Source organism: Accipiter gentilis, chromosome 31 (genome assembly GCF_929443795.1).
Source record: "Accipiter gentilis chromosome 31, bAccGen1.1, whole genome shotgun sequence".
Taxonomy (NCBI): Eukaryota; Metazoa; Chordata; class Aves; order Accipitriformes; family Accipitridae; genus Astur; species Astur gentilis.
Window position 1 is genome coordinate 5,195,650 of NC_064910.1, and position 24,126 is coordinate 5,219,775.

Below are 24,126 nucleotides of genomic sequence, written 5' to 3' on the forward strand. Positions count from 1 at the left end.
TGCTCAGCTCCCGCAGCTTAGGTTTTCTGCTCTCTTTTGCCACCCCTTATTAGAAGACCTGAGGTGGTGGAACCAAAATGAGCTTCTCCAGAAGGGGAGAACCACGAGCAGAGGTTTAGCGCTCGTACAGGAGAGAGATTTGTAATGGCAGGGACTCAGCCATCAACTAGTAGGTGGGTGACCCCAACGCCCCGAGTTAAGCCCTGGGAAAGGAGAAGCCTTTGCAGGCAGGAGCAGAGCTGTACAGTGCACAGCAAATAAGTAGATCAAGGAGAGATGTTTGTAAGGCAGGCCCTGAGCAGAGGGTTTGGGGTTTTTTTTGGATCACTGTTTTGGACTGATGATACGGACACCATGTCTCCAGATCAAAAGGGAATGAAAAACAATCCAAAACCAGCTCCAAACCTCCCTCAGGTACTCCAGTATTCTCAATGAACTTCTGTGAAGTGAAGAAAAAAAGCAAAAATAAAATACAGAGAGCTGAAAAAAAGAGCCCACATAATTCTCCGAATACAGACCGCCTCACAGCTGAAATTCCCCAAGCCAACCCATGTTTCACTAGCAAACAAACGAGTGGGGAATATCAGCCTTTTTGCAAGAGTTTGGGTGAAAATTCTGCTACCTCTTCTCTCTCTGCCTAGCAGACCGGACAGTGTTATCATCCGTGTGAACTTCACCCAGACCCGACAGGGACGGCCCCAGCCGTAATGCTTGTTCCCCACTTGCACGCTGCCATGCCTTGATGGGGTTACAGAGGAGATGGGTGCAGGCAAGAGACAGGTTTGCAACTTTTCTGTGTGCTTATAAAATGGTCTCACAGCTCCAGGGAGCTAGATATTGCAGGGCTAATGGCTGGTGAAAAATGCAGAATTTTTTTCCAGAATATGAAATCTTGTAGAGTATTAACTGACCGTTCAGATAACGTAAAAACACATTTTAAAATCACCTAAGCATATAGGTGGAAGTGGTTTAATTTCTTTCAAAATAAAATGTACCGAAGGGTGCCAAGATTCCCCAGTAAAAGGCTAAAACCCCCTGCAGAGGCCCGAGGGTTGTTAAATCACCTTCAACCACGACGCGTGCCCACGAGTGAGGGGAAGACACGGCGGTGCTGCTGTGACCGAGGAGGCAGGATCGTGCCCTCCCGAGCTGGGCTGAAGAGCTCCTGCTGGGAACATCGCTTCGCCGTGGAGAGCCACGAAAAGGAAAAAGAAAAAGGCTCTGAAAGGAAAAAGGCTGTGGCCAAACGTGAACATCTCAGTGGTACCCCCCCAATTGTATTTTTCAGACTACCCCAAACTTGTACCTGAGAGTCCTCGTCACGCTGCGTGTCAATAACTCAAGGAGAGAAAATGTCCGAGCTGTGCTGGGAAGCAGCTTCCAAATTATGAGACTGATTTCCCTGGAACCAACTCTGAGCACGTTCTTAAGACCCCTGGGTCAGGAGAAGATTTAAAGGTGTGCGAATGTCCGTCCTGTCCGAGACACGCCACGAGCGTGTACAGTTCTCAGAACTGAGCACAGGTTTAGGTCTTTTCCTGGGGCTGTGGGGTCACAGGCTTGAAAACCAGGGTTGGGAGCTGATCCCAGAGGATTGGTGGTGTGGGCATGGATCCAGGTACCATGAATATAGTGGGCTCCTTGTCCTGCAAACCAAAAACATTTCCTCCCACCTCCCTCGCCCCTCCGGGCCGACCCCTGGCACCTCTTGCCCACCGTGACAGTGGAAAGATGCAGGTGTAATCTCAGAGAGAGGGTGGAGGAGAAAAAAAGACCCGTGATAGCAATGGGGAAATGTCTGTCCCTGGTGCAGTCTGTCCGTCTCATAACTACATTGCTATTTATCAAACCCCCATCGCCTGTGGGTGCATAACGCAAAACGCCAGCTCAAGGGAGACGAGGTGAAGAAGACGGCACGGGGACTCCCGCAGGTGATGTCCCTGACTTCCACCCAGAGCTGGCTTCGAGATCTGCCCTCCCCAAAGGCAGGGCTTTCTCCTGCCCCAAAGATGGGGCTCAGGCCCCCCCTCCGGCAGAAGGAGAACCCACGGGGGAGCAGCAGGGCACCTGGTTGGGGCTGGGTGAGCCTTACGTGGGGAAAGAGGCCACCGCTGCCTGCAGGGACAGCCGTGACGCCGATGCAGAAGGAGGGTGTCCTTGCAGGGAATCGTGCCTGCCGTTCGGGTAAGCTTGTGGCAGTGTTTTTCTGTTAAATCCCGATTAACTCAGCCTGAAAGGCTCAGCTCAGGCAAGCGTGGGATATAGAAGGACTCCTGGAGGCAGCTCAGGTAAACTATACGCTTTACAACCTCTGCTTTTAGTGTCTTGTTTTAAGAGTCTGTTAACTTAGCGTATAAATCACATCTTTTAATATAGGAAAGTGAGATAGGTCTGAACTAGAAAATGCCTGGAAGTTCAGGTTTTGCTTGCTGTTCTTCCTCTGTACTTCAAATTAAGAGTGGGCTATTAATGGCAACACGGAAATTCCTGAGTAATGCAGTTTAAGCTGGATGCTTTAAACCATTTAAACATAAAGGACCAGATTCTCCATTATACAAAGGCCCTAAAGTGATAGAAAATAATATTTAAATCCTCTTTCAGACCTAAACATTTTCATTAAGAGTAATTTTTTTGGTATGTGTCTAATCCAATCTAATCTTGCAAAAGATGGTTTAGCGCTTTTAGTACAAAGTATTTACATGATAACTGATAAAGTGAATACATCATTTTGCCAGCTATTGAAAAGTACTTAATAATTCCAGTTGGAGCACTCAGCTGTAAGAGCTGCTTTCCATTTCAGTGAACTTTCTGCTACGGAGAGGAAAGAAATGATTCCTCCACATGGCTGAGCATCAGGTTTCTTTGAGCATGAAAGCAGGCTTGTAAAGGGTCAGTGTTTATGGTTGTTTGTGTCCAGCAGGAGTGTTTTCTGACGTGTAAATAACCTGCCATCCGCTAGCATGCTTTAAGCAGCTCTGCTTTAAAACCTTCTTCTGCAAGCCTGTGTCGGCCCAGCCCAGCCTGTGCCTGGATCAGCTTCATTTAAGGAGGTGGTAGTGCAGTTTCTGGGGTGCTGTGTGAAAAACATTCAGTGGCAAAATAAAAAATTGAAAAAGGTATCTGTGGACCACAGGCGGGCTCTCCTGCCCTTCTCCCACTCTGAATTCAGCTCTGAAGACAATCTCTGCTAACTCAGAAGAACACCAGGGGTTGATTTCCAGGGGAAGGTTGACTCGGAGCAACTCTTTTTCTGAACCAGTCCTTACAGCTACTAGCTGGGGTTTTGTCTTGTTTTGTTTTAGCAGTGCTCACTGTTTAACCAAGTGAGGATGTTTAACCGAGTGAGGATGTCCTCTTACTTTTGGGTAAGCTGAATAGTGCTCTGGGCTCCACAGGCTGTACCTGGTGCCTGAGGTGACTCACTCAGATGTAGATATTTAAGCTGTAGCATCTACATGCCCTCCCTCCTGTATATGTGTACCTCTGACTTTACAGCCCAGGAAATAAAAGGACTGCATTGCACAACCAAACATACACCACGAAAAAATCCACTTAGGTGCCTGGCAGCCTAACCTCAAGCTAAAGCCTCAGACTCCCTCTGTATTTGAAATATTTAGGGACAACACTGCTTTTACACTCACTTGGCAGAGAGGAGTGGGCAACGTGCTGCCCTCAGCCCATCACGTCGCTCTGACGGTTGCAATGCTTTCCACATGTAGCAGCCCTGCTGTAGGACCCGGCTTCTTTCTTATACAGTCACCGACTCTCCTTGTTCCCATAGCTCTGCCGCTGCTCTCATGCCAGATCTAGCAACAAATCTGGATGGAAAAAAAAACCACAAAACAAAACAAAAAAAACCCAAACCCAACAGACAAAATTTTGAAAAAAGCCACTTTATTTCAGCCTAGCTGGGGAGGTAGTTTGTGGATAAGAGTGAACAGCCAAGACCAGGCAGGGCAAGAATTGTCTAAGCCATCTGATAATAGTAAGCTAAAAGGTGCCTGTCAGATGACACATTAAAACTGGCCAGACTGTAATCTGGAGTGAAGGGAGAGGGAGGAGAAACAGGCCAAAAGAAAAGGCAGGAAGGAGAGGACTTGTACCCATCTGGAATTTCATCCTGGGTGGAGCAGGATGGCTGAGATCCTCTTTCTTGGGCAGCTACTTGTGTCCCTGGTCCATGGAGGCTCTGTGGTAAAACTTGACTTACCTGGGGAGCACAAGGAGAAACCCCCAAGTGTCCTGCACTCCAGTCACACCTGCACGACAAGTTGTACTTCTGCCATGTCACTACTCATCTATGGAAAAATAACTGAGAGGATGTTTCGAGGGGACAGCTAATGTTACAGTACTTTTCTGAAAGGCAATCTACCCACGGCAGCATTGCATAGTTGAACACCAGGCTCCCATAAATAATTAGTAATGCAAATCTTCGCCTTGCCTTTTATCTTTGTCACCGTGACTGGAATGCACCCCACTACCATCTGTGATTATATTTCATGCGTCACTAAAACCACAAGGTATGCTTTTTACATGCCTGATGTCCACCCCTCCACCAGCGCTGTCCATAAATCTCCTTTTTTTCCTAAGATGCTAGGACCCACTGGCAAAATCTGAAGACTTGCCAAGTATTTGCTTGAAATATTAATATATTGTTAAAAACAGGAGCTCTTCACGGAAGACACATCTGACATTTCCAAGGAGCGTCTGGTGAGCTAGAGTATCTGGAAAGTATCTGCTGTGAGCGTGATGGAAGAAGTGGTTCAGAATAATCTTTTGCAGCAGGAAGCAGTTTCAGCAAGGACCTTGCTTCACTGAAAAGAGAGATGCTGACAGAAGCTAACCTAAACCAGCTACAATATTTATTATCATTGTTAGTAGTTTTGATAATAATAGCCATAGCAACAACCACAATAATGACAGCAATAATTAATCAATGCAGGATGGGCTGCTCGGAGAAGGCTCATTGCCCCACAGCCTTACCTGCTTGTTTACTGTGCTGTACAGTGCGGGATCCCTAAAAGTGACTGCATATTAAAGAAAAAAAACCCCAGGTCTGCATATTTTTAAGAACCACTGCAAAGTCTATGTAGGCAATGAAAACATGTACAATCTAAGTAGTGAAATAAGAACTGAAAAAAATAAAACCCCTCAGAAAATCCAAACCAAGAGCCTTTCCTTGAGTATATAGCAGTGATCCTAAATAAAGTCAGGGCCACTGCTTAGGGCAAAGGTTTTTTGTGCCATGGCACTATGGAGAAACAGACTGTTCCCTAAGGGATCATACACTGTTTCCACAGGTATCTCACTTGTCTGGGTACACCTACAGGCTGACAAAATGCTTTTATCCTGAAGATTGTTTAGGCACCCAAAAATTATTTGACATTAAGAAATATTTATCTCAGTGTGGTCCTATGCTGCCAGCTTGCTGGGAAATCATAGTACCCCAGCGAGTAGGTTGCAAAATCTTTGCTTAGGAAATTATTTTTTTTTTCACCTCTGCCACAACGATGCAGGTGTAGTTAACCCACCCACAAAGAAATCACAATGACTATGTCTGAAATGGCCAACATTAACAGAGGAAAAGACAATGAATCTTCTGCCGTACAATGAAGAGGTCACAACAGCCCAGACTCTGATAGCAGCAGAGGGAAGATGTAAGGTGACTGAGGACGAGTTCTAGATCAGGCTCTCATGTTCTTGTGCGCTGTGGTGGGCGTGTATGAGCAGTTTTCATAATAACTGGTACGAAGAAGAGGAATTTTGACAGCTTTCATGGGAAAAAAAAAAATCTCTTCTTGCTTATCGTTGCATTTCTCCACCGGTGGTGCCACCACTGATCACCCTCTCTGAGCACCTACGGCACAGCTGGCAAGATGTGCTTCACTCTTTTGGCCTTTAACCACACCATAGGGGTTGGGAGGAGATCCTTAGAAGAGTCTTATTCCAAATCAGTCAGGTATGCTATGAAAATGCACGTAGCAGGGTGTTCGCATTGCCTAACCTAACCCACGGAGGACACGTGCGCCCATACCTGAGCCACCGGACTTCAGGATTTTTTATTGATGGATTGAGCTGAAGGCTTGAGCCAGGCATGAGAAAAAAAAGGCTGAAACACTTCAAGAGGGCTGCTGAATATCACACAGGTGCTATGGGTGTTTAAGAACCAGCTAACATTTTGTCAAGACATCTGTCAGAAACGGTATGTCTGTGGTGGATCTTGCCCGGGGGCAGAGGATTCAGCCCTGCTTTTCTGTGGCTTTGTGGTATTCAGTGAGTCCCACGGTCAGGAGGAGGAAAGCTGGAGGAAGCCACAGAGACCCCAGATTTCTCAGGAAGTTGTAACAGCTTAGAAAAGAAAGTTCATGAAAAAAACAGCTTTGGGGAAACAAGAAGAGTATCAGAAATTTAAATTTTGAAACTTGCCTGAGGCATCACTTCTGGAAAAATCAAGCTACTACAACAAGTAGTGGCTCGATGTGGGATTTTCATTACGACTGTGTGATATTCATTTTCACTAGAAAATGGTGCTAAGTGAGGAGGGGAGTGTGTGTTTTTTGCTACAAAGTTCAATGTCTTTGTGAAAGAACCTGATAAGATGCTTTGGCAAACCTTGTCCTGAGCTGTGCCTGGCACAAACTGTACCCAAGAGAGCTTATGTAGCCACTGGTAAATCACCTCCACCGCAGCTATTTGCAAAGTAAGGTCTGGGAAGCAGAGCCGGTCAAACTCATAGTAGTTTAATGAATCAGAGGGTTTAAAACAGTTGTCGTCATCTGAGCCTCTACCGCTCTGTCTGTATGTATGTGGGACAATTTTATGGCCAAATCCTCATCTGGCCTCTTTAATAGCCTTGGTACAAGGGCTTGCATCAGTAATCACTCAAGTCTGTAGAAGTTTATCTGCCTGCGGCACCAGCCGATGTCTCGTCTGTTAGGCTGGCAATAAAAATTTGCTACCTAAGGTTGTTTTCATATCAGAGAATAAAATTTAAAGGCTGACAGTTTAAAACACAGATGGCCTGGGCCAAATGGATGGTTTGGTGACTCTTTACAGAAATCACATCGAGTTTTTCAGCCCGACCCGAAGCAGATGGTGCGTTATCCAGAGACCTATGGTGTTACCAGGTAAAGTTTCATACAGTTGCAGAGTCACCTCCACAGGGCTCCATGTGAAATTATGCAGCCAAGGACCAGGAGAAGGAGTGATGTGCAACCCCGTTGCTAATGGAAACTTCATTGCTAGAAGGGAGCCAGGCCCGTCCTCCTTTCTGAGAAAAGGTTCAACTACCCTATCACCAGAGAGACCTGTATGTGTGCCGGAGAAACGGGGAAAGGGAGAGGACTACTTACAGAGCACTAACATGCAACACTTGTAGGACATGTCTGTTTTCACCCTGAGGGTAAGGCAGGACACTCACACTTTTTACCACCCTGCATTTGGGGCTCGATTCAGAGACCTTGAAAACTTTCCATTAACTTCAGTGGAGTTTGGATCATGCCTGAAAGCTACCCAACAGCCTGGAAGGGGAAAAAGATAAACTGACTTTTTTCCCTGGAAAGATCCAGGAAAAGAGTTCAGGCAGAGAGAAGTAGGATATTGTGGTGTTTTGGGTTTTGTTGGGGTTTTTTTGTTGTTTGGTTGGGTTTTTCTTCCCCGCAGCAGCTCATAATCTAATGCTTGGATTATTTTTAATGTTACATTCTTCTTCTTGTTGTGATTTCTAAGGAGAACAGCCTGCAGGGCCTTTGGCCACAGGGGCCGGCAAACAGCTGAAACAGAGCAGCAGGAATTCCGGCAGAGAAACACGGTCCACGACCCAGCTGGCAGCCGGGGCTCCCGAAGAGCTGGGGAAAGCCGGGGGGGGGGGGACGGGGGACGGGAACTGGGGCAAAATGAGGTTGCAGAACCATTGTTGGATGTCCTTTCCCCAGAACCATGCTGGGCAGATGCTGCTGGGGGGGGGGGGGCGGGGGCAGAATGTGACCGGCAGCACCAGATAACGGGGGTGACCCCTGAGCCCATAGATTCGACAACAGAGCTTCCAAACCCACGGCGATCCTTGTGACTATCTCAGGGGCTCGTCAGCAAGCTCCGGGAAAGATAGAGGTTTGATGTGTTCTTGTTTAGTCTGGGCCTGGTCCAAAGTCAGTCTTAATGCTCTGGTTTGTGTTCTGGCTGAACTAAGCTTTGCATTTCCATTTTTGAGAGATCCCAGAGAGCAGGCTCCTGGTGTGAAAGCCCTATCAGCCAGGCTGCTGATGTGAAACAAAAATCTCACATTTGTTTCCTTTCACATCGTTTTGGTTTAGGAGCACAGACACATTTAACAGGAACACTCACCCTAAAAATAACGTCTTCAGAACAGTTGGAAAAATCAAGATTTTTACTTTTTAATGATTACATTAAGCAGCCCTGCTTTACGATCTGGCCTTGGAACTGACATTGCACAACCAATCAGCCTTATAGACAAAAACAGTTTTCACACCTTGCTACTTTTAAGATCAAATGCCTTTTAATGGCTTTTCTACTAATTAGCTGCCATAACTTCCCAATCTCTTGGCAGAGGCTCTTTTTAATGTATGTCAATAAAACCACCAAGCATCATGGACTTTTATTCAAAGTATGTCGATAAGGGATAAGCAAGCATAATGGCACTGCTTTCTCCCCACTAATGGACACCTACAGCTGCATCCCTCCGAAAATCAAACCTGCCCAGCCAGGAATTGCCAGCAGGGGCTGGGAACGGGCCTTAGTAGGGTTGAAGTGGCCAGGAGGATGGAGCAGAAGGCTATCGCTACAGCCCCGTCACAGGTTTTTCTGCTGCTAAAGCAAAGTCCAAAGCCCAGAGGCATAGCCCTCCCTCTGGGATACAGGCGATTGATAAACCCAGTGGCTGTTTCAGAGACGGAGAGAGTTGTGCAGCTGCCATGATGCTCCCTTACAGTTCTCCTCTTTTCCCACGGGACAGCTCTTCAGTCTGAGCAATGTGCCAAAAAACATAATGTCAGTAAAGAAAAAAACCATCTGAGTATAAATAAAAGGGGCCAAAGCCTCCTTAGCTGTGGTCAGTCTCTAAGCATCTCCGTGATCTAGATGTTGCCAACAGTAAGTCCAGCTCTTGCGCTCTCCCTCTTACAAATGGCTTTGCTCAAGCAGTATCAAGGGCTGGCTGGGCTAAAATTAATAGTTGATATTAAGGGAATACACACAATCACACTAGGGAGTAACGAGAGATCCAGAACATGCCCTTGGATGCCCATTTTAAAAGAAACATTTACAGTCTCAGTTCTTCAGCAGCCCACAATAGGACCAGCTTAATGCTATAATCTCAGGATTTGTCAGCTTGGATCGTACTGAACATTGGCCTTTCTAGTCTTACACTGCAAGCTGTCTCATTATGCCTAGCTAATGCAATTATTTGTGCTCATATTTTCCACACAGTCTCAATACAACACTCAGACATTTCAAACCAATAGTTTAATTAAATTATGGCAACCAGGGTTATTTCAGTTCCAGGAGTATCTGAGGCAGAGATGGTGAGGATGAATGTGGCACTTCTGCTTTCAGGGAAGGGGGTAGACTCTGTTCTGCGTGAAGCTGAAGCTTTCAGAGGACTGAATTTCGTTAGCATCCGAATCCTCTAGAAATTGCGCTCCTTTCACCTATTTCAAGTTGGACGCTCCAAGATGGAAACCATCAAGATCACTTGCACAAACTTTCTTACGCATGCAAGGAGAGCTGGAGATCCAGCTATTCCTCTGTGCTGAAGAAGCATTTTTACGTGGTTTAGACATCCTCTGTGCAGCCAGGCGTGCCAAGACAGCATGGCTCCCTATGTGAAGCTCTGCTTGGCCTTTACTTTTACTAGCCACCCAAAGAGCAACGTTAAGTTTCTATATGTTATGTGACTAAAGGGCAAGCAGTTATGACCAGCAAGGATCAATGATGACCAGCAAGGATCAATGACGGATGGAGGTAGCCTAGTGACCCGAGCAGTGAAAACCCACTGAACCAGCAACTCCCTACAACCATCAAAGGAGAAGGATTAGACCATTACCGGTGTGAAAGACCCCGTGATGAGACAGCCACATGGGTCAGACAGCCATGCACGGGAAAGGGAGATACTGCCTACCAGGATGCAGGACTTGGCATGGTAGGCACAGGATTGTATGAAATTTCTTATAGGATGTTTTCAGGAGACTGTGGAAATGTGTGAGTCTGAGTAAGGGATGCTTATGGGAAGGACCAGAGGTGGAAAAATGGAGGCATCAAGATGAGTTGGGGGGTGACAAACATGAGGAAATAGAGGGGAAAATGAGATAAAAGGGCCCAGTTGGGTATAGACTTGCTTGACTGAGTCCTGTGCTTCATCCCCACCACCTATCCTGTATTCTCACTAAATCCTATTTCTAACCGGCTTCTGTGAGGGTGCATTCTCTGTCCTGAGTCATTTTGTGTGAGTGCTACCAGACTTCAGACCAGACTAGTAGGATTAGAGAGTACCAGCACCCAGAGGGGGATCACAAACCTCCAGGGCTCATAGGTCCAAGTGCCGGCAGCTGGAAGAGACCGGGAGCTAGGTGCCAACTAGAAGACACGGTGTCTATGACCAGCTCCTGAAGTGACCATACATTGCGTGTATATCCCAGTAGTGGGCTTCAATCCTGATCCCCCAGAAAGGGGGAACAGGATGGGGCTGTCAGCGCTGCTCATGTTTGTGCGAGCGCTGGCTGTGCCGATAAAGGCACCGATTCCTCTTTGTGCTGATCCGTGTGACCGGTGATGTGCATATTGTGTGTGTTTGCCTATCGGGAATACATGCTCAGCCTCGCCACAGGCTGGACCCCTGAACCTGGAGCTAGAGCAGCCTCACCTACATCCCGAAGCTCACCAGATTCAGCCACCCCTCGCACCACCGTCTTGCTGGAGACTCCATGTTGAGGCACTTTCCTAGATTTCCAGAGACAGACTCTGTCCCAAGAAGACTTCCTTTCCAAGCCTCGTTATCAACTTTCAAAATGTCCCATGCAACTTGGGGAGAAACATCTGGCTGCCTCTGGCTTTGTATCTTTTCTAGGAGAATGGTCCAACACCCCCTTCACGTGAATCATCGCTTCTCTGGGAATGGAATGACGGTGGTTTGCCAGTTATCCTTAAATCACTCCTACCACCAGACAGGCTTGAAGATAAAGTAAGGAATGAATTTATTCAGGAATCCAAAGATCAGCACTATGGTCTCCTTATTTAGAGGCAGCTGTGCAGAAATAAAAGAAAACTTACAGCTGCAGATAGATTATTCTAACTGTTCTCTGTTTTATCCAGTTAAAACGCTCTCAGCATGCTTATATACCTTTCAGCTGGAAACTTGTCTTTAAGCGAGACCTGGTCCACAGCATGTATTTCATCGAAGGGATGTTGATTCAGGGACATGTATGTCCTTGCACATCTCTTTTCTCCCCTGGGATGTTTCAGGTCCCCCTCACACCTCTGCCATTCATGCCATCACCTGGCCTGAGAAGTGTTGGTGCCTGCTGGATAGGTGGGATCTTCTGCCCAGACAGGGAAAAAAATCTCACCATCCTGGTGCTTACCTTAATGCATGCTGACTGTGAAGGAAAGCTTCTCCTCAAAGGCAGAGCAGGGTTCAAGCCTCCTTGCATTAATTCTTTATACACTCAAAACACCAGCTCATATATATGCATAAGCTAACAATCGTAGTAGATAAAAACATATAAACAGTGATAATGCATGTAGTGAATTAGATCTTGGCTGCATCGAGACAAGAATTAATGGTAACCAAATTATTTCAGGGTAACAATGACATGAACATGCTTGGTATGAACAATGCCCTGCAATACCCCGTGAGGGCCTTTTCTTCCTTTGAAGGTATGGATGTACTGGATGAGAAAATTTTGGAAAACATTAAAACCAAAAGTCATTTATCATACTGCATATTCTATTAACACAGTTTTATTTTCCATCTGTTCTCCCAAATCCAGGATCCATGTTAGCCAATGCTTTGCATCAAGCAGTCCCTGTGTTTAGATCCCATATGTGACACTAGTGCCCATCTTCACTTACAAAGTTTCACAACTGGCCGCTGATGGCAAAAGTCTTTACTTCTTTTGTAAGGGCTGTAGACATACCTGTCGCTGTCACATTAACACCAGGAGGAATGAACTTGGGTTGTTTGACATTAACCTGATCTCACCCCTGTGAAGAATGATTTTGACGTACAGGTTATTTTGCTTTGCACAAGCAGTGCCGGCTGGCCAGTGTTATGCAGGAGGGTTGTCCTTGATAAGATGCTGGCATTCAAATCTACCGAGCTACCAAGAAAAAGCCGAGCAATTTGAGCTGCTAGCATGATACCGTGTTTGAAAAGGAGCAGAAATGCTCTGTTACTGACAGTCACGTTGAGAGATGACGCAAACCATTTTCCGTCATAGCAGCATAGGTCACACATTCGAAAGGCTCCTCTACTAAGTCCTTTAATGCAACTGGGTCAGAACGGGGACTTTGGGAGACGTGTTCCTGGGATCCCCTGGGCCTCCTCTACCACATCTTCCTCCTCCTCCTGCCCCGAGCCAGCATGTGTAATGGAGGTGGTGAAACCCTCTTTTATAGACAGGGAAGCGAGTTTACATCACGTTTGGTGGCACTATGACTGTGGAGGGGCTCCTCCTGGGCTGGCAGCCTTGGAAAGAAGCTGCAGCAAGGGTTGGGGAGTGAGGGGTTTCTCCCCTGGGGATAATGAGAGGTCTCATGGGAAGGGCCCATCACAGAGCTCAGCTTTGGGTCCTTAATCATTTCAGGTTAGGTCTGGATGCCATAAACCAGGGGAAAGAATAGAGCAGCTGAGCTGGTTAAGTGCTCAGGTGAGCTCCTACCAATGCTCTTCCATGGCGCTGCACAAGCCATCCTGGAAACATCTTGCAGCTTTGCAGAGAAGCAGACACCTCTGTGCTGGTTTGGTACCTAGCCGTAGAGTAAATGGAGATTCATGCCTCTTCTGCAGCACTCAGATTTTTTCTTTTTTTTAAGGTATAACCTCCCCTAACCTATTAGATTCTATTAATGAAATTCTTGTGTTTCTGTATGGTTCAATATTTGTTTTTCTAAAAATTTGATCTCTAGAAGTCCAAGTTGTCTCTGGAGCCCTTCCTTTACACAAGGATACATCGGGACCAAAGCAGGATCAGAGCCAGAGAGCCCATAGGTCCAGGTTCTGGTGTTGTTTTAGGATTTGTTGTGATGATGCACAGACTTGAATGCCCTAAAAGCATTTCAGCATGCAAGGCAGAGATAACAACTTCTCTTTCTTTCTACTTGTTGCTTTCCCTTTGTTCTAGACTCTTCAATGCCATGAGGCATTTTTTTTATATACTTTTTTAGTTTTGGCAACTATTGAACCTCTTCAGGTCCATGCTCAATTGCAAACCATGGGCGATGCCCGCGGCTCAGGCAGGGATGCAGAAAAATGCCGCCTTCTCTACAGGCTCTTGCGAAAGAGCTCATTCTTCCTAAAAGATAGAAAGAAGCACTGCTGCCTGCTGAGAGGGAGCCAAGCTTATTGCAATCACAGATCAAAGCGAGGTGTGAACCTCTCATCTCCATCTTGGCAGGGTGCCCTCCAGAACATTTAACGTTTGTGCCCAGAACTTCAACAGCAGATTTGTTTACAGAAGTGTTTTCCAAGAGATGCTTGGGCTACGCTCAGCAGCTGCCCTTATCGCTGGTGCCGGGCATAACCTTTGCGTGTCTGGGTGATTTATCGATTTGAACTGCTTTCCACAAGACTCCAGTTTGCGAGGCAGGGCCGTGCTCCGGCACGGCAGAGGAGCCGTAAAACAACAACTCGTCTCGGTTTGGCGTGCCCTGCCAAAACGGTGCCAGACGCGTACCCTCGTGCGGGGCTTGACAGGTGAGGAATAGCGCGAGAACATTTGTCAGCTGCAAGCGAAGAGGAATAACGCGCCGTAGGGAGATAAAGTTAAGCGGGGAGATGTGGGGGGGGAATGCGGCGAAGGGGGAAAAGTGCAGATGTTTTGAGGAAACACCTGCTAAACCTTGAGGGGAAAGAAGTGGTGGCAAGGATGTTAAGGAGGCAGAGATTGAGAGGATTAGCTTGCGGGTTTTGTGGCTGGAGTGGAGAGGGGAGGTTGGCAGAACACACTGCCGAGACCGCAGGTGCCCGGGGCAGAAAAGAAACGGGGGGCGGGGGGGAGATGCGGCGTGCCAGCCGTAAGAGCTGACAGGAGAAGAGAGGGTGCAATATGGAAAGAAACGCAAAGAAAATTATGGTAATGCTAAGGTGGTCTAGTATTACATCGGATGGTGGTTTTTATGAGGCGTACAGGTGGCAATTAGGAAAAGATCAGCAAATTCTTTAGTCAGGACATGTGCAAAAACAGAATGCAGATTTTGCATGATGAAGACTCTAATCTCACTATCCTTCAGTTATATTGTATGTAAGCGTATCTTTTTAAAGCATGAAAAAGGCACTGTGTATTTTTTCCCAACAATCTGAAAATCAGAGAGCTCTTTGTGTATTTTGATCAGTGTGTAACTAACAATTTAGCTAGTCTCAGCTGACAAGACACACATAGCAAAGACATGTCGCTTCCTTCTTCAGCATGCCTTGGTTTTGGTTTCGGCGCTCTGACAACTTAATGGCTAAACATGTCTGTCAAGGCTTCCAAATTAATGCATGGCCATAGAATTGATTATTTGTTTTTGAATAATTTCTGAAAAATCTGAGCAGCTCTGATAACGACAGAAGTAGCACTGTCATTTAACTGAGGTACCATAAAGAGCTGTCCTCCTGGTAAATGTCATGTTCTCTGTCAAACTTGGCCATAAAATTAGGGTGCCAGTTTTAATACTCATAGCTTTTTTCAGCCACCAGCAAAATCCCTGTGAGCTCTCACGAAAAGTCATCACTGAAACAGATAAAGTATTAATACAATCAGGTGAAGGCTTTTTATGTCATGGATGAGAAAAGAGGCAAATCAGTGACTCATCGAAGAGAGAAAACAAGCGTTTGAGGCTCATCATAGTCACGTACAGGATCTGGGTGAGGGGAACAAGTAGGTGTCAGGTTTGACATTAATTTTGGCACTTGCGTCCAGGCTAATGTAGGCTCTACGGTGAAATTTTTCACATTGTGCTAAATGGCCTAAAAGGTCCGTGGTAGCCCCGGGCTGCACTTCTATCAGCAAGGCAACAAACCACTAGCAAAGATCGAGTTACCAGTTACGCAGCTGACTATGTCTCCAGGGGAAGGATATACACCGTAACACCAACAGCTGCTCTTTATAAACATAACTTTTTAATATTGCTGGGCTTGCTTCAAGTTGCACACGATGGCCTTCAGCAGGCTAACCTGAGCCATCAGGCGTACACCCAGGCAATGCCAAAAAGGGGGGGCCACTGTCCTACTCCGCAGTGTGCAGAGATGATACAAGGCTTAAACATTTTATGCAAGATTTTAGATTTATCACCACTGCCAGCTGCATTATCCTAGTTTCTATTTCTGTGCTGGTTTGGGAAATGCCTTTGAAGGTAGTATAATATTATAGTTGTTTTACAACTGAAGTCCTACTTAATATGTCCTAAGAGCAGCCTATTGACTGTGATGCAGTGTGTGCAGACAGGACAATTTTGGGGTGCACCTCTTCTTGAGACCATGTGTCCCCCACCCAGCATGAACCCTGAGGCAGAATACGTAGGGAAAGGGCTATCACAGCCACTCTTGGCGATTTTTGCTGGGAAAAGTGCTCCTGCCAGCAGGATCCTTCTAATGGCTGTGCAGGTCTGGGAAATTCTTAGTCTGCTAAGGGTTGGGGGTTTTTTATGATCTCGGTGTATTTTTCAGATCTTGTTCTCAGCAATGATCTCTCTCATAGTTTCCCCTATAAATGGGAAACCTGAGCCCCAGGGAGCTTAATTTGATTTTTTTTAAAGTGCTTGGCACTTGCAGCTCCTCTGTCCTTCAGTGAGACTTGCATGCACTTGCCAGGTTTGATAATGTGGATGTGAGTGTCATGTCCAAGGTCACACAATGAATTAATGTCAGAGCTGGGATTATTATTATTATGGCTTATGGGTGGGCTGGCGATTACACCTATGCCTAAGGCAATCCACAGCTTCTATTACAAAAGTCTGCTTTAGTCTCTTATGCATGCCAAAATAAAACTGCTTAGGCTGAAATTCCTTATCTATATAAGCACTTTTGTACCTGGGGGCAGGCGAAGCAGATTGGGCTCTTGCTCGCTTAATTTTGCTAGTGGCAATTCCCAACTCTTGCTGCTGAGGTTGCAGCGCTGTACTTCTCTCAGATAACAGTAATCTCATGAGAAAATACCTCTTTTCTAAAAGGAGTCCTGAAAGTTTCTTTTGCACATGTACTCGTACTCACTGGTGGACTTAGGTACAGTGGGGTAAAGATATTAATTTAAACAGGCAGGTGACTGTGCAAATAGGGCACCAAAATTCGGTGTTACTGGGATTGTTCCTCTCATCTGCTTTGAACCCAGGCAATCACTTGGATACCTTTGTCACTGCAACCCACAAATAGTTATATCTCAGCTTGCTGTTAAGCGAAGCCTGCTTAGCTTTATCAGGACTTAGTTTGGTGGGTTATGAGGGTAGAATTAGTTTCGGACTGAAGAAGTCTTAGCATGATCCAAAAACAGCAGCTACAGCGAACTGAACGAGTATTTCAGCCAAAATGGGAAAGGGCAGAGGTGGGGCCACGAAACAGCTGCTAAGAGCAGTGGCCTTTTGTGAGCTGTAGCATTTGCTGGGCAGATAAATGAAGTGAAGAAGAAATGATTCCTGCTTTTCCAACTTTATTTGCACTCTGATAATATATACAGAGGTCCCTCTGGCTAAAGACGCACTATCCAGTGCTCTCATTACTCAGGGCGTTTGTCAGGGCTGTGTTACTAGATTTGCAAGATAAACCCTCAGATATAGGGCCATAAAGTAGGGGCAAAAAGGCAGCAGTGCAGCCTGGGGATGGGATTCATCTCCTCCCATGTGAGCGGGATGGAGAGGGGGAGAAAGGGGAAGACTCCCTAGGTTTTCCATGCAAAGTTTGGGTTCAGAGGTTTTGGAGAGTTGGGTGCCTGAATTTTTAGTCTAAGGCTCATCTGCATCATTTACCCCAACGTGGTATTGTTTGTGCTGGAAAGAATGCTCCTGCCTGTGCTCTGAGCCTCCGCCAGCCCCCACACCTGGGGGGTGCAAGCTGCAGAGACTGGGCATGGGATGGACCAAACACCCTGAGCATTTGGGTTCAGAAACAGCTGGAGAAATTCATGGAAAGAAAAGGAAAAGAAGAAAAAAAAAAAATAAATCCATCAAGGTCATTAAATATAGTTTGCTTCTGTCTCAGAGAGTCCCCAAACCAAAACTTCTGGGAATTCAGGAAACTGTTCTGGGGAATATATATTCCCAAGCATGAACTATTGGCCATTGCTGGAGGTAAGAAAATGGGCTAGGCTAACCTACATCTGGCCCAACGCAGGGATTTTTGTGGCACACTACACACAGCGAGGGCATCTCACGCTGAGTAAGGGGCATTTCTCATACCTTCAGTCACCAGAATTTGGCTGCCTGGTGTGAGTCATCTCCTCTCCTCCAGGAGATAGTCGTCATCTCTCCTCCTCAGCAGCGGGAGATAGGCACCTCCACCCACCAAAGAAATCACGCAGATAACCGGCTTACACCAGATGCCAGCTTTGGATGGCAAAATGTAGGTGAGGTGAACTGCTGATGACAGTGCCCGTGGAAAACACGGAGGTCACAGGGCTGCGAGCGTTTCAGCCCGCTCTCAAGCCTGCGCCTATCTTTGCGGCGATGACATCTTCTCGGAACCTTGGCTCAAAACACAGGGCGGGAGGGGAAGCCGGGCAGAGATGAAGCCCTTGGAAATCACACGTGTTTTGCTGCTTCGTGTGAAGGCACCTCCACCTCGCCTGTGCTCCAGAGCCTGGGCACGGTGGTGGCAGAGAGGACAACCACCCGCTGAGAGGGACCTGGGGTTGGGATTCTCCAGGTTCTCCTCCATCCTCAGGAGCCTGGAGGTCACTGGCATCCCTGAGGCTGCCGGTGCCGGAGCCCAAAAGCTGCCTGTTGTGAGGATTTTCACTGGCATGGGGAGGTCTGAAGATGTGCAATGCTCCTGATGCTCGTGCCTCCTGGCAAAAGGCTGTGTGCCCGCAGGTTTGCATGGGGGTCAGTGTTTGTTAAATGCTTTTCCTCCAGGTGCGGGGCGGCTGGGTTTGGGGTTTTATGTGCAAGCGTCTTATCTGGAAGGTACTGGTGTGACCTGTGGCTGCGAAGGGCTAGAAGAAGGACACGGGCTGATGGGTCGCTAGCACATCCAAATCTCCAGTTCATAACGGCAAAAGCTAATCCCATCTTCCTCAATGCCAGGGCCGGAGTGTAAAGTGTTTGCAAAATATTGACTACCAGCAAAATCTCCACAGGCTCCCTCTTCCCCTTTGGCTCTGCTGCTAAGTCTCTGGCAGTCAATATCATATGTACAGAACCTACCTCTAAATCCTCCAAATTAGATTAAAGGCTCAACAACATCATAACATGGTTTTAGTCCCTGTGCTACCTACCAGGAACACAAATGTCAGGACAGCGAGGTCAGATTCCCATGACTATCTGTCAGTAGAACTCTTCCTTTGGAAAAGGTAGTACCAGTGCAAGCTGGTGAGATTTTGGGGGTTTTAAAGCTATCCTGAAGTTTTACATCCTTCTTGGATGCCCCCAGTCTGGCATCTTCTGTGACTTGCAGAGAATGATGGGGTGGATCCTGATCAGTGATAAAACTCCTAACCTTAGTGTAAACGAAGAGGTAAGGGGACCTTGGTCTCGTTTCCACAGGGTGCTGTGCTTAAAACTTGCAGCATTTCCTTTGCCGTTCCGAAAGCTCAGAAAGCAGCCCTTCTAGCACACGCACCTCCCGTTGCCTTGGAGCAGAGAATTGGCTGAAATTCTTGCTTTGCCTCCTCCCTGTGCCTTAGCCATGGGAGCAGCGGGGCTGGCTCCGGTGCCGCAGACCCATGGCAAAAGGGCCTGCCATGCCCCACTGCTTTGGGCCAGAGCACTTCAGCCCCTCTTTTTAAAGGGCTAAATTCCAACGCTGCTATAAAGCTGAGAAGCCCGGAGATGTCTCTGCTCCCAGAAAACACCTGCAGGAATACTTCTCCTCCATCGTTAGCAGCCTGACTTGTCGCTTACGCTTTAGCCTTCTGATGGCACCCTTTTTCAAGGAGCCCTCCTTTCCCCGGTGAGCCTCATCAAAGAGTAAAGCAATATCCCAAATGAAACTGGGACAATTTAGAGGGACGGGGGGGACAACCAGCTTTACAGGACATTTGCTTTTTTTCAGCGAGAAAAGCAGTAGTGTTTGCATTAACAGATCTGTAATCCACCTTCTCAAGTAGTTAGGTGAAGTGTGCTGGGAGGCCACCTTTACCCCAAGCTGGTCCCCAGTTGCTCGATGTTTACACCAGATCCTAATGTGCTCTGTAATCGGGCTGACACCTGGGGATTAAACATGTCGTTCGTGCCCAGAACATCCTGGGCTGGGGACAACCATCTTTTATCCAGGTTATTTCTACAACATCACCGGACCTTTCAATCATGCAAACAAAAAAAATGGCTAACATGAAAAGGTTGTGGCTTTCCAGAGCTGTCCAAACATAAGTCCTAACTACCACATTTTTGCTGCTTATACAGCTTTTCATAACTGTTTATTGTTCTGGGAAGTGAGAAAGAGCTGTTTACATGGCAGCTAAAGGATCATGTGGCAAAAGACCGCTAGCTCTAGGATGAACAATATTTTCATCACAAATCTGTGGGTTATTTCTCTTATCTCCCTAACTTAAGTCTCTAGGCCACGCTCCTTGTCAACGGTGCTTGGAAGCTGGGCATTTCTGCGTGGACGAAAGGAGATGCGTGCAAGTCATTTGTTCCAAGAGACTTGACTCAAGCTGTCAAATCATCTTGCTTGGCAGGGGCCGAGGACGTGCTGTTATGAGCTTTTTTATGTTAGGATGAACCCTTCAGATGCCAACTTCTCATTGGCTTGGACTTAAAACCGTAAAACCTGACTGGGCTCCATGTCAAACCATAAATCAATTTGTCACGTCAGAAAACCTGGCACATGGTTTGTGTTAGTATCCAGTCTCCAGGGCTTGACCCATGCTTGCTATCCGAACGAGCTGAGACAAGCTGGGAGGTGACGCTATCTCCTAAAGACTATTGCTCGACCGGCACTCTGAAGAGAAGAGAGAGATTAAGGGAATGGGGGGGGGGGGGGGTGTCTTCAGGACCGTGGAATTAATAAATAAACCCAGCAAAGAAATCAAATCCCTCAGCAAATACTCCTGCTTCGGTCAGGAGGAGGAACAACTGGCAATCTCAGTTCAACAGCACAGTATTTCTTCAGAGAAGTATGCTGCTGTGTAAAAGAGAGTAATTTCCCTGCACGTGGAGGCTGCCCAATGCTATTTCTTCACCTCCCTGTTGTAAAGAGAGATTTTCCTTTTCCTCCCCTTAAAAAAAACCACCTTAAAATAGTTGAACTTCGTATCAAGGGCTGTGTCTCTGCCGCAGCTTTCTCTGCAGAAGCACATTGAAATGCAGAGCAGGACCCAGCACTGGCAAGGAGGTGGGCAGGTTGTAACCCCCCGCTCTGCGCCGAGCCTTGCTCGGGCACGTTTTCCTCCAGAGCCAGCAAGAAGCTGCCCACGGGAGCTGCTGGAAAAGCTTTTTTCCACCTCTAATCTCTCGCTCCTTCCATGTACGAGCATCCTCCTCACCCGGCATCACACCGGGCGGTGAGCAAGCTCCTGCCCACGCAGATTTATTTCGTGACCTCAGGCTAGTCTCTGAAGTCACTGGGGTTTTGGCTGTGGAATGGGAGGACGGGCACGAGGAGGTGCAGGGGTAAAACGAGGCAGGACCCGAGACACGGGCTCCCCTGCCACAAGGCTGCACACCTGGGATGGACAGACAGGCAGGCGAAGGGCAGCTGGAGTTTGTTTAGATCTGCAAAGCAGTCGGCATTTCCTAGGGTGTTTCTGTCAATCCCAGAGCCCCGACAGCTAATCTGATAGAGAGATTAGAGTTGCTCCTAGCTCAGCCAAAATATCAAGCCCTGAAATATCGCCCTGCTCCTCGCAGGACCTCCCTATAGCAGGTGAGTGTATTTTAAGACCAGACACTCCCAAACGGAGCAGAGCGAAGGGCCAGGGCTGCTCAGGAGCTCGGCAGCCCTTTCTTCATACCGCTCTAGCTACGAAACCTTAAAAGGCTGGTAGCACGGAGGTGCTGCGGTCCTTATCTCCTGCGGATGGCTGGTACTTTGGAGACACTATATTTATAGCTCATCCGAAGCACAAACGCCTAATTACTAAACACATAGTTTGGGCAATTCGATAAAGCAGCGAGTCCCCGTCCTCTCTCGTTTGCGGGCTCACAAGCAGAGGCAGCACCGAGCTGCAGCAAGGTAAGGCAGTGCCTTGGTTTGGTTTTCACCGTCCTTTGGGCCTTTTTCTCCTTTTCGCTTTCCCTTTGCAATGATTTCTCAGGGCTCTGGGTAGATATCCTGAGGGGAGCGCTGCTTTCTTAGGGGAAGAGTGGATTTTAAGATGTTTGTTCCCTTCTTGCTACCAGGGCACATATAGGAGCGTGTCTCTTTGTATTTCCAGTCTGCTGTTGGGAACCAGGTGCTAACTAACAGCTGCTCTTTAGTTTCTGCACTAATAATACGCTGTCATGTTTTCATGTTCTCAAGGAACACAACCATGTCTAACTATAGACACTTTCCTGTTTGAATAGCAAACTGAATGACTTCAGCCAGAAAGCTTTTGATTAGGTTTTTTTTTTTTTTCTCCTCTATCAGCATTTTCTTCTTTATGATGAATATTTGGGAAATGAATAGATAGTGAAAAAAAAAAGAGGACAGAAGGAACATTTTACTTTTTTCCCCTCTTTCAGACCATTTCCTAATGGCCATGAAAGAAAGAAAGGCAAATTACAGGCGATGCTTGCTGATTTCGTGTTTAAACAATCACTTGTTATGGATTACAGCAGCTGTGTGAAAAGGAAAAAGAAAGCAAAGCACCGAAACATAACTGGGTGTCAAAGCAGGAATTTGTCAGAACTAGCCTGTAAAATAGCATTAGCAATAACTGCCAAATGCCAATTATCAGGCTATTGTTACATTAAATTACTTTTAACCTCATCTCATGAGAGCATTAATTTTCAAATGAAGCCAATAAAAGACGACCTCTTTGGAAAAATAAGATTGTTTGTGCATGTGTGTACATTTGTTTGGATGCATTTACACAGGCATTTTTAATATAAACATTCTTGTAACGAAAGGCTTTTTAATGCAAGGATCACAAAGTATGACACAAAGGTAAGAAATATTAATTTACTTTTAGCCCGAGAACTAAAGCTATTACATTTTTCACCAGAGTTTGTTTACTATTCCATTATTTAGGAAATTAAATGAAAGAAGGCTTTTTTCTTTTTTTTTTTTTTTTTTTTTTTTTTCTTTTTTCAAAACACTGAGAGACCATTGCTCCACGGACTTTGACAGGATCACAAGTCCCTGGCACCCCTGGGGAGCCGGACTCCTTAGACCTAACCCAAAGCCAAGGCTTGTAGGAAAGGTCAACTCACTTCAAACTGGTTGGGACTGGGCTCAGTCCCTAAGTGAGGATTTCAAAGGCAAAAGGGTAGGTCCTTAGTTGGTCCAAAGCTGCTGGAAATCCACCGACTTTAGCTGAGAGGCGGGTGTTTACACCAGGTGCTGATCAGGCTGGTGGCCGTGCAGAAGTTGGGTCCGGTCCCCGGGCCGTCTCTCGGGGTCTCTTCCACCTTACCCGTGAAGAACAGCACGTAACTGAAGTGGAAGAAAAAAAGGCACGTAAAATGCCAAATTGTCTGCACACACCCCTATCTTATCTCAAGGCTTACTGTCCCTGCATGGATGCCTTGGAAGACTTAATGTCTTCAGACACCGCAGCCGGCATCTCAGCATGTCTCTCTGCCCTCCAGCAGTAACAGTCCCACCACCTGACCGTGGTCTTCTCTCTTCAGATCTGCACAGAGCTCCGATCTTCTGCTCCCCAGCACCGGGGAGATGAGTTTTGTAAGTTGGCTGGAGCCCAAAGGTAGCTCGTCCCACCAGAGAGGACAGCATTGACTCTTAGCAGGCCACCAGCGGGAGCTGGCTGCTGCCTTAGCCGGACCCGCTGCTCCTTTTGGTCTGTTTTTTCCAAAATCTTGGAATAATCCACAGTAAATTGTGCAATAAAGAAATCATGTACAAAACAAATATTTTTTTATAGAGTAGTCTCACTTCTCCCATACTAGAAATTTTCTCATGTCCTCAAATTCTTTGTCTATCATCCAAGCCTCAGGCTAAAACAATAAAAAATAACAAAATCGTTCTGGCTGGGCACTTAGTGTTAAAGTATCGCCACTGATGTATTGACAGTATCCCCTCTTAAAAGCAAGAAGCAGAAGTAGCATTCCAATCATGCGCAGCAAAACATTAGGGTTTTTTAAAAAAAATAAGTTGGCCAAAGATCTTTGGCTTAAAAAAATGCAGGAACATACATACTAATGCAGGGATTTTTCACTGGATTTGAATTTAAAAGTGAAATAAAACAAAAAGACCCAAAGCCTGTTCCCAAAATGAACCCATTCTAAAGGCAGTCTTTCCAACAATAATACTTTGTTCTTACCTAGCATTTGAAAATATGATTAATGGATGAATAACTTTACTTTTTCCCTTCCAAACAGCAAGCCATCAGAACAAGGCAGACCTTTGATTGCAGCTGGCAAGAGGCTGGGAGGGGGCAGACTCATTCAAACACTTCTTTAATACCGAAAATGAAAAAGGCCATTTTAAAAGGAAGAAAACCAGAGAAGGAAGGGAATGTGAATACTGACTTGGGGGTGAAATCCTGGCCCCGCTGAAATCAATGGGATTTTTCTTAGAAACATCCACTGATAATTAGCAAAGCTCAGATCTCCTCCTTTTCCTTCTAATTCTAATAGTGGCAAACTTGTGTAGTTTTG

At 46.5% G+C, this 24,126-nt stretch overlaps 1 protein-coding gene across 2 annotated transcripts in view; it reads left to right on the forward strand.

Moving 5' to 3' along the window:
* The first annotated feature begins 2,101 nt into the window (after positions 1-2,101).
* FHL2 (four and a half LIM domains 2) overlaps positions 2,102-24,126 on the forward strand; it is a 62,579-nt gene continuing 40,554 nt past the window's right edge. Inside the window, exon 1 of one of the 2 annotated variants that reach the window (XM_049834062.1) lies at positions 2,102-2,288. The gene's annotated coding sequence lies outside the window, so the exon portion shown is untranslated. Of the gene's footprint in view, positions 2,289-21,224; positions 21,539-24,126 lie in introns of those variants that run through there. The other variant, XM_049834063.1, reaches the window with a different exon arrangement.